This window comes from Ailuropoda melanoleuca, chromosome 8 (genome assembly GCF_002007445.2).
Source record: "Ailuropoda melanoleuca isolate Jingjing chromosome 8, ASM200744v2, whole genome shotgun sequence".
NCBI classification, from domain to species: Eukaryota; Metazoa; Chordata; class Mammalia; order Carnivora; family Ursidae; genus Ailuropoda; species Ailuropoda melanoleuca.
The window spans coordinates 58,600,876-58,615,466 of record NC_048225.1 but is presented as its reverse complement, the minus strand read 5'-3'; the positions used below and the strand labels follow the sequence as shown (position 1 = coordinate 58,615,466).

Sequence of the window (14,591 nt, the reverse complement as noted above, 5' to 3'; positions counted from 1 at the left end):
CAAACTTTACATCGGAATCTGGGGATGTACTGTATGGTGATTAACATAATATAATAAAATTAAAAAAAATTTACCTACAAAAAAAAAAAGAAGAGTGTATGTCATTCATATTTGTACTCCAGTGCATTATAAAATGCCTGGCACATAATAAATGTTTGAAAAATGAATGAGCACACAATTACCTCCTGATGTTAGAACATGCATTTCTATTATGCACTCAAATGATCAGCTAAATTAGTCCACAAACCAGTGATGAGTAAATCAGCTCCTCACAAAGGCAGTTTGGCACCAGGGAGGCAAATAAATTGTAGACTGCAGAGCTTCTTACTTCTTACACCTTTGCTGTAACAGACACACCAGGGGATAGACCAGAGTAGGAGGAAAAAGGGCACTCTTGATTTTCCCTTCTAACCTGGCCTCCAACCCTTCTCAGTGTGAAGAATTATAGCACATTGTTCCTGGCTAGGTTAGCAACTTTGGAGTAGTCTCTTGGAGTTTAAAGTCTTGCCCCTTATCCTTTCGTGCTTTTTCAGAAGAGATCATATACACTCATTTCTTCAACCACCATTGACACAAATGAGTCCAACATCCCTCTCTCCATCGTAGAACTCTTATTTGAGTTTAGATGCATAAATATACCTAGCAACTGGATTTCTCCTCCAGGATATAGAGCTCCCATTCAGGCTAGCTTTTCTTCCTGTTCCATTCCTTTTCTTAGGAACTAGATTATGGTGATTCCATCAGCTTCACTGAGCTGGAAACCCTGGGGAGTTTCTCAACTTCTTCCTCTCTGTTGTGTTCCTCAAGAAGTTAATGATTGTTACCAATATCGATTGTTCCACTAAATAATTATGTGGATAATATTTGTAGTCCTATCAGGATTAAAGCCCTATCCCTATTATTTTCTAGCTGTGTGAATGTGTGAAACATATTTAATATTTTTAGTCCTCCTTTTTTTTCACCTGTAAAATGGGGATAGCAATAATATCTCATAGTGTTGTTGAGAAGATTACATGAAATAAACTGTATATAATAGTTGAGAAGATGAAATGAAATAAACCATATGTATAGTACTTAATATAATCCTTGGCTCATAGTAAGTATCTGAGAAATATTTCGTTAATGCTAAGCTCTTAGTATTGTTAATTTTCTTTTCTTTCTTTTTTTTTTTTTTAAGATTTTATTTACTTATTAGAGAGACAGACAGCCAGTGAGAGAGGGAACACAAGCAGGGGGAGTGGGAGAGGAAGAAGCAGGCTCCCAGCAGAGCAGGAAGCCCTATGCGGGGCTCCATCTCAGGACCCTGGGATCACGCCCTGAGCCGAAGGCAGATGCTTAACGACTGAGCCACCCAGGCGCCCCTGTTAATTTTCTTTTTAACATCGCCTGTACCAATTACTTATGTCTGTTATTATCTTTCACCTCAGATTATGCATTAGCTTCTTAATAGATTTCATTGTTTTCAGTCTTTTACACTGTAACCTGAATTATAAATTGACTGGAAGTTAAACATTCTAAAAGGCAGAGCTTCTGTCAAATACTTTCAAGGAAACTTCATTACTTATAGTAGTGTTTTCCATAGAATATTCTGCAGAAACAGCAGATATCATAACAGATGTTTCATTAAAAAGTTCCAGTCAAATAACTGAAAAATGCTGACACTCTGTGGGTCATGCACATGGCTGTCCAAGGGAAGGCTAGAGTTTGCAGTACATCCTCCAGTAATGTCACCATAGATATTCGTCTCCATGTCCATATCATTTTTCTGATAGCACATCAATTTACATCTCTAAAATAACCCAGTGTTCCATTAGCCACAGTTTAGAAATCAAAGGACTACAGGGTAATTTCTAAATCAAGCATTAACTTAATAATGTAGTCCTAACTTACTTTTCCATTTCTATCTCAAAACACGCCACCATATAGCAATCTATTAGTATATAATAGTGTCAATAATTATAACTTAGAACAATAGCTAGATTAATCTATGCTGGGAACCATGTTAAGTGCTCTGCTGCATTTGCTTAATTAATCCTTATACAGCCTTGTGAGATAGTGCCTTTACTATCTGTTTTATACACAGGGGCACCCCCAAGTTTCAGAGAGGATGAATGATGAAGGCCGCTCAGCTGGCAAATGGTAGAGTATTGACGTCAATTCCTTTTTGAAGTCTTCACCAACCCCCCAAGTCAGAGGTGATTTCTCTGTCCTCTGGCTCTCCACAGCAATGACATTTATGTTTCAACTGAATGTTAATTACTCCATGAAACCATCAGAGCTTGGGTTCTGTGAGAGCAGAGAATATGTCTGACTCATAGTTCCAACATCTAGCATAGGCTTCACTACGTATATTTATGGATTGATTAATTTGAAATGTTGGTGAAGTGTTTGACCTCTGGACCCTTCGCTGTTAAATATTATCTAACTTTATGACTGAAAATCATTTGGACACACACATACACACCACTTATTTCCTTCTGATCTATTTCTTCTACATCTCCACATGTTTCTTTGTACCTTGAGGTCTAGCAGGTGTAGCAGGGTTTCAGTGTTCTATGTTTTGACCAGCAGCAACTCAAATCTGCTCTGTCCATATCTTAGCCAGAGACACGGAGTCTTTAACAGATGCAGTATGTACAGACTGCTGTAGGTAGGGCATAGTTAGATTGCCCACCCTCTCTGGTTCCTGAGTGAGTGATCTCTGGAGATTGGGCCTGCTGGGGTCTGTCTCTTTCTAATTAAACCAGATGCTCCCTAGAGACCTAGTGGAGTAGAAGCTCTCTCCTTGCCCAAGGGATTCCTGTGGATGAGGTTCAAATACTGCCCTATTTTACTCCTGAGTCTGCATCTGTCAGCTTCTTTCACATGTTGAGGAAGAAATTTCTTTTGAACTGGAGTAAGTTTCTGGGAAGGGGATAAATATTTCTTTCCTAGGAATTTTAGGTTTTCTTGGAATAAACTTAATAAACTATTGATTCAGATGAGATCTTCTCGATTCCTCTGGATAGTGTAGTGTAACTACATACTATCCAGTGTGTATATCTTGACATCTTGAGCTGCTGCAGACATTTTTTACTATGCGGGGCTGGGAGAATGACTAATATTTTTCCAGAATTGAAGTGGTTTAAAAAATATTGAACATTGGGGTCACCTGAATGGCTCAGTTGGTTAAGCGTCTATCTCTAGGTTTTGGCCCAGGTCTTAAGATCAAGCCCCATATTGGGCTCCGCACTCAGCAGAGAGTCTGCTCTAAGATTCTCTTCTTCTGCCCTTCCCCCCACTCATGAGCACACACACACACTCTCTCTCTCAAATAAATAAATGAATCTTAAAAAAAAGTAAAAAAAAAAAAACTGAAAAGTATGTATATTAAAACTCACAATGCTAAGTTTAAATATACTATTTATATAAGATTAGAATTTATTATAATTCTACTGGCTTTAGTGGGAGAAACTCATAAATAATGCTTTCAAAATAAAATTAGCGAGAAAACTAACCATAAAAGCATATAAAAACATATATATATGTGCTCCTATTTTCCCTTTTGCCTTGGGCTCTGATGATATGGTTCCATACAGCATGGTCAATCCTATCTTTATTTAAAATTTTGATATCTTGTTCATCATGGATATTTTACATTAAATTTGACTTGAAAATTGTATTGAAATATTATGTTTATTGAATTTTTGGTGCACGCTTACATTTTGTACTGAGGTAGTTCTCACTCATTTCACCTCAGTCCTGGCCTTAGGAGACTCAACACCTGGAGGGCAGACCAGAGTCACAAGGAAGTGTGGCCCCTGCTTGAATCTTTCCATAAACCTGATAGTTAGAAACGTACCTTTCAGTTCAGGAGCAAAGACATTTCCCTATATGTTCAGGCCAAAGTGAGGTGGGATTTTCTGTTACTTATAACGTAAAGTGTTGTAACTGATACAAGAGAAAAGAAAAGAATTATCTTATTCATTTTAATTTTCAATTTGCTTTTACACTTAACTATATGTCATGACTAATACTTTTTTCTTAAAAATGGAAACAAAACATTCTACCGTACTGTATATTCCATAATTTATTTTTTCCCCTATTAATGGATATGGAAGTTGCCATAATTTCTTTTATTATAGCAATAGTATAACAATGAATTTCCTTATAGAAATATCTGTATGTTCTCATGCTGTGTCACCAGCACTGGGGGCTAATTTTTTCCTTATGTTTTCCAATTTGATAGGAAAACTATGATACTTCAATATGACAGATTTTCATTTCCATAAGTTTTGAGCACCTATTCATGTGTATATTGGCTATTTATTTTTCTTGTGGTGTAGGGAATTGCCTATTTTGATTCTTTGCATATTTTTGTTTTTTCCTCATTCATTTATACTAACTTTCAATATTTAAGAATATTAGCCTTTTGTCTATTATATGTTTTATAATTTTTTCTCCTAGAATTTTTATTTATTCTCCTAGAATTAATTCTTGTCTACATTTTTGCATAATTACATCATTCAATTATTACTGTCCATGAAATACCATTTTCTTTTTTCTTTTTTTTTTTTTTAAAGATTTTATTTATTTATTTGACAGAGATAGGGACAGCCAGAGAGAGAGGGAACACAAGCAGGGGGAGTGGGAGAGGAAGAAGCAGGCTCATAGCTGAAGAGCCTGATGTGGGGCTCGATCCCACAACGCCGGGATCACGCCCTGAGCCGAAGGCAGACGCTTAAAAGCTGTGCCACCCAGGTGCCCCTGAAATATCATTTTCTTAACTTACTCAGAAAGATCTTTCCAAACTTAAAAATATTTTCCTGTTTTCTCCTAAGACCTTCACTTTAATATTTAATATTTTTGGTTTTATTTTCAAAATATACATCTTTAATTTATCTAGGATTTCTATTTGTTTAGTGAGTGAGGTGGGAACTAATTTTATTCTTTTACAAAAATATCATTATTCAATATCCAAATGCCATTAACTGACTAGGCTTTCCTTTCCCTACTAAATTGAAATGGTATGTTATTACATTTAAAGTTCCAAATATATTAGTTTCTGAACTCTCTATTTAGTTGTATCGATCTGCTGACTAATAATAACTGGCATTTATTTAGTATTTTTATGCAAGGCATTATACTAGGCAGTTTAAAGAAAGCATTCGATTTAATCCTTGCAAGATAAACATGAATAGCTCATTTTCGCTGCTTAGGCTAAATTTCTGAAATGTGAAAAACTTGCCTTTTGTCAATAATCAGAAAGTTGGAAGCCCAGAATTTGAACCTGGAGAAGGCTTCTCAGATAATAAATATTTGAGCTGTGAATTGGAAGATCAGTAGGCTTAACAAACATCCAAGGTAGAAAAGTATGTTCCAGATTAAGAGAAAAGCTTGAAAAAAGTCATGAAGATTGGAAAACTCATGTTTTGTGTGGAGAATAGATCATGGTCTATTTAATGTCCATATAATTTAATGTCAGAGTGCCTAAAGGGACTAAAGCTAGAGAAGAGAGTAACAGTGGGATTTTGGAAGGCTTTGCATGCTTGAGAAGTTTGAGTTTTATCTTGTAATGAAAAAATCGTTATATAAAGGCTATAAGTGAAAATCCAATAAGTTTTTTTGTTTGTTTTGTGCATACCAGCCAGGCTGCAAATAGCTGATGGATGTGGAGGGGTTGAGGATGGGAAGCTGGGAGATGGGGAGCCCAGTTAGGTAGGATGCCATTGCACCAGAACAAGTGAAGGATGCTTAAACCAGAGTAGGAACATGTAAGTGAGAATAGGAAGGTATATATGACTTCTAGACATTGCTGAGGTGTGACCAGGAACCTTTATTTATATTTGTGTTTATAATGATGTAGGAAATAAAAGCATAACATTATACACTCTAAGTCAAGGAATTAGTGATTGATTTAATTATCTAATGTTCAGCTTTTAGTGAAACTTATTGTTGGTTCTGCCCACTGACTCTCTGTTTCTGTAGTCTTCATAGAGAGACTCCCAAAGCAGACATGTTTGGTGCTAACTTCTCCACCTTCCACCCCACTGTGTTCATCCTACTTGGCATCCCTGGGCTGGAGAATTGACACACCTGGCTTTCTCTCCCCTTCTGCCTCATGTACATCACTGCAGTATTGGGAAATGGAGCCCTCATCCTTGTCTTCAGTGTACAAACCCTCCATGAACCCATGTATATCTTCCTATCCATGTTGGCTGGCACTGACATCTTGCTGTCCACCACCACCATTCCCAAGGCCCTGGGTATCTTTTGGTTTCACGCTGGGGAGATTGCCTTTGATGCCTGCATCACTCAGATGTTTTTCATCCATGTTGCCTTTGTGGCTGAGTCACGTATCCTGTTGGCTATGGCATTTGACCACTATGTGGCCATTTGTACTCCCTTGAGGTACACAGCCATCTTAACTCCTATGGCAATTGAAAAAATGACTGGCAATCTGGGGACGAAGCATTGGGACTATTTTCCCTATCATATCCCTGCTAAAGAGGCTGCCATACTGTTGAACTAATATCACCCCCCACTCATACTGTGAGCACACTGGGGTGGCCAGATTGGCCTGTGGTGACATCACTGTCACTATCTGGTATGGCTTCTCCATGCCAATGGCATCTGTTTTGGTAGGCGTTGCACTCATTGGTATTTCCTACACTTCGATTCTCCTAGCTGTGTTTAGACTTCCTTCCTAGGATGCCCAGCACAAGGCTCTCAATACATGTGGTTCCCACATTGGAGTCATTCTCTTTTTCATCCCATCCTTTTTTACTTTCTTAACCCACCGATTTGGCAAAAATATCCCCCACCATGTCCACATCCTTCTCTCTATGTGTCAATTCCCCCCATGCTTACTCTCATCATCTATGGAGCAAAAACCAAGCAAATCAGGGATAGTATGGCTCACATGTGATCTGTTGTGAGGAAGTCTTGAGAAAGTTTGTGTTTCTTTCATAGTTTTCTTTTACCAGCAGGAGAAGAAAGAACTTAGCAACCAAGTTCTCAAGTTCAGGCACTTTAGTGTACTGAAGCAGAAAGTACATAGGCTTTGGAATAAAGCGTATCTGGATTCAAATCCTAGTTCATTTACTTCCTGATTTTTGACCATGGTTAGGTTCCCACCATTTGGAAATTCAGTCCTAACCTATAACACAGAATCAATTGTACCTATGCTGTAAGAGTTTTGTACGGATTAAAATTTATAAACTACTTTGTACATTGCTCAGTACTTAGTAGGCTCTCAATGTTAGCTATAATTTCTAACTTGAAGTTTGTTACCCAAGGAAGAACTTTTAGATTTGATGTATGTGAGATTTCCAGTATTTCCAGAGGCTGCTCTGCCTTTCTTACCTCCCAAGACTTTATGATAGACATCATCATCTCCAAATTATTGCCATCATAACCACAAGTTTGCTGTGTGAATCAGTTTAGGTAATAGATAAAAAAGAATGCTTTAAAAAATTAAAATGTTGAAAAGACTAAGGTTGGTATTGATTATGTTTTATATGTAAAGAATTATCACCATTATTATATTAAAGAAATTCCTTTTTTTCATAATAATGTTTTTATTATATTATCTTATTCACCATACAGTACATCCCTGGTTTTTGATGTAAAGTTCGATGATTCATTAGTTGCGTATAACATGCAGTGCACCATGAAATACGTGCCCTCCTTACTACCCATCGCCAGCCTATCCCATTCCCCCACCCCCCTCCCCTCTGAAGCCCTCAGTTTGTTTTTCAGAGTCCATAGTCTCTCATGCTTCATTCCCCCTTCTGATTACCCCCCCCTTCTTCAAAGAAATTTCTTAACTCATGCAGGAAATGAATTGAGTGACACAGACACAGGCATTGCCCTTAGAGAGTTAGTTGTCTGAGTTGGACACATGAACGAAGAACAAGTTATGGGGTCCACACTGATAATAGAGAATATGATACAGCACACAAATACTCAGATGTTAAAAAGAGGAAGTAAGCCAATATCTATGATTCTATGTCTTCTATATCCATACTTTCCCCCCGAATCAGAGACAGTCGTATGGCTTTAAATTTCATTTCTAAATTGGAATAATTTCCAAATTGGTATCTCCAGCCTTGACTTTTTCTTTGAAATCCAGATTCATATATTCAACCGTTTCTTGACATCTCCAGTTATATGTCTTGTAGGCATCTCAAAATAAACATGCCTGTATTAGGATAGTTTAAGCTATGGTTCATTTCAGTTAATTAACAAAACAAAGTTCATTCCTCTCTAATTTAAAGTATAGTGTGTATCAACAGAATCTATTTTCCATCAGGTAGTCAGGAATCCTGGATCCCTCTGTCTTGTGAAGTGTTGTCATATCAACGTGCATTTCTCTAAGTTGCAAATGCAGGGGAAGAGAGGGAAAGGTGAGGCACTCCAATTATTAATTGCCTTGGTCTTGAAGTGGTTTGTCATTTTTGCTCACATTTTCCTTGATGAGTATGTTGTTTTAACAAGGCCACAACTCAGCTGCAAGGGGAAGGTGGGAAATGTAGGGGAGCTCATGGGTTTGCGGTGGATGCGCATTGTCTGTGCACTTGAACCATCCATGCCTTTGATCACTTAATATTTCTGTGTTCTCTTCCCCCCATGTTAGACCACATTCAAATCATCTCCACTGGAGAAACCCCAAAGTCCTATCCAGGCACTTAGCCCCCCTTAAGTGTAGGATCTTCAGGTGATACACAAGAACTTCTCCATCAGATTTGTTTGGGGCTCTTCTTGGCGTAGAGGCCTATGATTTAAAAGGAAATTTACCTGCTTACTCCTCACCTCCTTACTAAATATATGATAGTGTCACAGGGACATTTAACAGCAATAACTTCTCCCATTTGGAAAGATGATGAATATGAGGCACACAATGGTCAGTAACTCCTACCAGTTTTGAAGCTGCTGTTGGGTAGACACTGGGAAGGATCCGTGCCCTGGGTTGGGGAGAAGTTTCTCTTTTTTGGGAGGTTTGGTGGGTGGGAGAAGTTTCTTGATAGTCTCTCTAACGGAAACTCTTGTGTCCATTCCTCACTGTGATCCATGGAAACATCTCTCTGGAAGCTTCTTTCTTTTCTATTATCTTCTTAGGTCATATCTAAAATGGGAATTGGGGAATATGTCCTTCTTGGGGACAACGAGTTTTCTAAGTCCATTTTCTGGTGCTGAAATGTTGGGTCCCAAGAGTTAGGTTAACTCTTAAAAAGTCAAGGGATTTCTCAGCGGAGCTCTTGGTTTTTTGGGCAATATATGTTGATTAAAAACCTACTATGTTTCTTATCTATTTGGTTCCACTTATGTGCCACTAAACATACCCCAAATCTTATTAAGACATAATTCTCCAATTTTCTCTATTTTTCCCTTTATCACTTCCATGTATGTCTCTGAACCAAATGGAGGCTAATTTGGGGTTCTGATGCCTTTTGTGGGAAGGTACTACCTTTAATTTGACCTTTGCCCTCAGCTGCTTTATTTATCTGAGATGTTTATTGGAGAGCACACTCATAACATGATCTTTATCTTCAGGCAATTTAATTTACTGAAATTTTGCTTGAAGCTTTAGAAAGCCATTTCTTACTGTTTAGAAGCGATTATATTAGGATATGTGGCAAGAGGGATTAAGGTTGCTAACCAGCAGATATTTTCTGAAGTATGTGGGTGGGGCCAATGTCATCACAAGGGCCCTCATAAATGAAAGAGGCAGGCAGAAGGGTAAAGCATCACCGAGAGAAGTCAGACAGAGAAAGACAAATACTGTATGACATCATTTATCTGTGGAATCCAAAAAAGCCAAACTCATAGATACAGTACAATAATGATTACGAGGCATGGAGGCTGGTTAATGGGGAGATGTTGGTCAAAGGATACAAACTTCTAGTTATAAGAAAGTAAGTTCTGGGGATCTAACGCACAACATGGTAATTACAGCTCATAATACTGTATTATATACTTGAAAGTTGCTAATAGAGTAGATCTTAAATGTTCTCACCACTAAAAAGAAATGATAATTATGTGATGCGATGGATGTGTTAGCTAACACTATGGTGGCAATCATTTTGTAATATTAAAGTATATCAAATCAACACATTGTACACCTCACGCTTACACAATGTTACATGTCAATTATATCTGAATAAAGCTAGGGAAAATAACACTGGGAGGAGAGCCATTAGTTGTTTCATTCAACCTGCAATATCATCCTCTTTTCCTTTTCTGTATGAATAGCAAATAATGTTTCATTGTGTTAAATATGTGAAAATTTGAAGTTATATTATTAATACAGTCACTGAATTAGTCTGATTCTTGGAATTTTTGAATATCAAGAAACATATCTAACTAACAATGTTATGAAGATTAAATGAGATTGTGTTTGTGGCAATTTTTAAGCTGCCAAATACTCTGTATAGGGCATTGCTATAATTCTTATGCTTCTGCCAGATGGGCAGATTGCGTTAATCTCGAGGCTTCTTCTGTGACTGTCTCTTCTCCCTACACTCTGGAGTCTGAAATTGCTGATCATTGGTGGAAGAATCACCCTGACTTGCTGGAAAAGGTTGCAGCTTCTCTTCTTACTGCTGCCTCTCATGTTTACCCATCCCAATGTAAAGGCCAATTACTTGTGGCTCTGTTGTGGGTTTCCAGCCTCCATGTCCTGCCCTTCATTGAACCACTCTGGCTGATCCCCTCATGTTCCCACCACTGCTCCCACATCCATCCAAAATCTGTCCTCTAAGGAGCTGATGCCCAAGTGTGGATTCACCCATAAGCTTCCTGAAGGCTCCCCTCAGTAAATGGTCCAGAACATTTTTTTTTTTTTTGAGATGCAGGGAAAGATTACATTTACTACTGTCCTATGACACACAAATTTTTGTTAGGCAGCTGTGGGGTGCAGAGTCCCGTGCTAGATATACTGTTTTGTTTACAATTTCATTAGAGAGGTAAAAACAGAAAACAGTCATCTAGTCTCCACTCAAAGACTATGTGGAATCATTTGTCCAGGTTTTGAGTTTTATTGCAAAATAACTTTAAATGCCTCTATGTGGATTTCACATTCAAGGCACATTGTCTTCCCTTATCTTTTAATTTTATCAATATCCTGTTCCATAGGGAACAGGGACTATTCCCAATGTACAAATGAGAAAAAAATAGGGAAGTTAAGTAAGTCACAAAGGACACTGTTCTGTCTTTTGGATTGCAGTTGACCAAAACAGAACACAGGTTGTAAGCAAAATAGGAACCTATGAGCTTGAAGGAAAGATTTAAAAACTAGACTGTAGGAAGGACAAAGATACTAAACCATAGGAAGGGCTGGAACTAGCCCTGTCCAACTATCATCTCTATTTTCTCTGTGTGGTAGTTATGTATCATACTATAGGTTGGTTCTCTCTATAGCCTGGAAACACAGTTTCTGAGAATTATATTTAAAAATTTTGTCCACTGGAGAGTGACTGTGTAAAAATTTGGGAGAAGGATCTCTTTGGCTCAGTTGAAGTCAGGTGCCTACTTGTAGACCAAAGTGTTGTGAGGAAGGAGGGGCGCCTCCTTGTCAACTATATGATTAGGGAGGACATTTTTCAGAAAAGCAGTTCCTGAAAGCTAATTGTCATCTACAGTTATGTGGCAGATCAGAGGCAGAAAGGCAAAGGATCTATATCTCTTGATTTTTAGAGACTTCTGTATTTACGTGTATTTATGTATTTACTGTATATTCCCTTTCAGACTGTAAACAGTATGGGGGCAAGTCATGTCTTCCTTGTTTACTATTTCATCACCAGCATCTCACCCTCAGTCAAAAAGTCTCTGTCATTCTTTTTTTTTTTTTATCCTTTTTTTCTTAAGTAAACTCTACACCCAACATGGGGCTCGAACGCACAACCTCAAGATCAAGAGTCACATGCTCTACCAACAGAGCCAAACAGGCACCCCAAAATCTCATTCTTTCACCAAAGCATATAAAATAGTAAATACGGGAGAAAGAGAGAGAGAGAAGAGAGGAGAGAGAGATATCTTATTGAAGATAGTTTATAGTTTTCTTTTTAAATTAATATTATTTCATGAGAATTTCCCCTGTCTTTTTAAAAAAAGATGTATTTATTGATGAGAGAGAGAGTTAGGGGAGGGGAAGGCAGAGGGACAGAATATCCAAGCAGACTCCACTGAGGTTGGAGCCTGACTTGGGGTTTAATCCCATGATTCATGAGATCAGGACCTGAGCAGAAACCGAGTCGGGTGCTCAACCGACTGACCCACCCAGGCACCCCTGTAACTATAAAGTCTCGTAGACGAGCTTTTTATGGAATGCATTTTATTTTTTGAGTAATGCAATGCATATTTTTCTAAATAAAATTCAGATTGTCTTATGGATTATTTTCTTTAAATATTTAGGATGGATTACTGGTTTTATTTATTTTATTTTAGTCTTCTTAAATTTTCTATTTCATTGATTTCTGTTCTGTTTTGATTATTTCATCTGCTTGCTTTGGTTTTAATTCCTCTCCTAATTTCTTTCTTTCTTTTTTTAAAGATTTCATTTATTTATGAGAGAGTGGGAGAGCACTAATGGGGGGGAGGAGGAGGGAGCTGGGGAGGGGATGGGAGGTGCCCCATCTCCTAATTCCTTAAAATAGAAGCTCAGATTACACATTTGAGATTTTTCTTCTTTTTAAATATAGGTATTTAAAGCACAGTTTTCAAGAAAAAGAATAAAGCTATAGTTTTCCATTTATGAATGCTTCAGATACATTCCATACATTTTCATACATTGCATTTAAATTTTCATTTAATTTAAAATATTTTATGATTCCATCTATATCTATATCATGTATATCCTATAGTTTACTTAGAAATGTGTAATTTTATTTCTAAAAATCTGGGGATTTTCAGATTTTTTTTGTTTTGAATTTCTAATTTATGTTGGGATCAGAAAACATTTTGTATGGGGGCGTGCCTGGGTGGCTCAGTCAGTCAAGCTCCACATTGGGCTTCTTGTAGGCCAGGGGCCTGCTTCTCTCTTCCTCTGCCTGCCCCTCCCCCTGCTGTGCTTCCTCTNGTGTGTATATATATATATATATATATAAATATATATAAATGTAAAGTTTCTCTTGCTCCCGGGTTTTGGCACCAAATGTTAGGTTTTTTTTTCTCTTCGCCAATGAAATCAAGACCGCAAAGGCAAACGTGGTCCAGAGGATGAGCTTTATTGCCAGCAGCTTCGGGTGAGGTTCCACGACTCGGGAAAGAGCGTTGAGTCGGGGAAGTCTCGCCCAGAGCAGGGCAGCGAGGGTGTCCTTTAGGAGGAACTTTATTGTGTGCACCCTCGGGTGAGGTTCCACGACTCCGGAGAGGGGAGTTGGGGAAGTCGCACCCAGGGCAGGGCAGCGAGGGTTTTTATTGGGTACTGCTGGGGGTGGGGAAAGTCTGTCTTGGAGAGTTGTGGCAGGGTTTTATTGGGTACTGCTGGGGGTGGGGAAAGTCGGTAGGACGGGTTTCGGTTTCCCGCCTAGGTTTTGGTTTAAATCTTGGCGGGAGAGTCGGTTATCTTGGCGGGAGAGTCGGCCATCTTGGGTGTTGGTTTAAATCTTGGCGGGAGAGTCGGCCATCTTGGGTGTCTTGGCCCCTTTTCTCGGTCAGCCCAACAATAAACATTTGTTGAGCCTGGTTTTATCATGTAGTGTATGGTGTATCCTGGAGGATATTTAAGTGTACTTGAAAAGATGTATATTCTGCTGTCATTGGGTGAAGTGTTATATAAATATCAATTATAATCAAGTTGGTCTATAGTGTTGTTCAAGTCTTCTGTATTCTTGCTGATATTCCATATAGTTATTCTATCAATTATTGATGGTGGCATATTAAAATCCCTAACTGTTGTTGAGCTGTTTCTTCTCTCAATTATGTAAGATTTTGCTTCATACATTTTGGGGCTGTATTGGTAGGTGCCAAATATTTATAGATGATGTCTCTTTCTAAGTTATTGGTCCTTCTAGCATTATTAAATGATTCTAGAAATATTTGTTTTAAAGTCTATTTTATCTGACTTTAATATAGTCAGTCCAGCACTTACGACTTCTGTTTGTATAGCTTATATTTTTACTTTGTAAATTTCAAACTCTTTGTACTTTCAGAGTACTTTCGATTGTAGTGTTCGGTCCCTGCACATTTGATGTTATTGTTTATATGTTTGGATTTATATATGCCATCTTGCTTTTTGTTTTCTGTGTGTCTCAGGTTCCTCTGATTTTTCTTCCTCTATTACTCTTCTACTACCATTTTTACCTATTTTGCAGGAAATAAATATTTTTAGTATACCATTTTAATCCTTTGATTCTTAAACCACGTTTTAGTTATTTTTTAAGATATTGCTTAATGGATGCACCTTTTTTTTTTATCACAATTTACATGAATAAAAACTTGATTCTGATAAAACACAAGAACTTTGTTCTAATAAATCTACATTACCCCCTCCTTCTTTGTTCTCACTGTGATATAAATATTATATCTTTATGTGTTACAAACCCACCAACACAGTGTTATTATTATTGGTCTATATAGTCTTATGTCTTTTAAAGAACTTTTGAGAGAAA

At 37.8% G+C, this 14,591-nt stretch overlaps 1 protein-coding gene and 1 pseudogene across 1 annotated transcript in view; both read left to right on the top strand.

Moving 5' to 3' along the window:
• LOC109490533 (olfactory receptor 56A4-like) overlaps positions 1-14,591 on the top strand; it is a 195,089-nt gene that overhangs the window by 27,954 nt on the left and 152,544 nt on the right. Inside the window, exon 3 of the transcript XR_002143854.2 lies at positions 2,084-2,392. The gene's annotated coding sequence lies outside the window, so the exon portion shown is untranslated. Of the gene's footprint in view, positions 1-2,083 lie in introns of the transcript that reaches the window.
• On the top strand, positions 5,954-6,907 carry LOC100480768 (annotated as a pseudogene).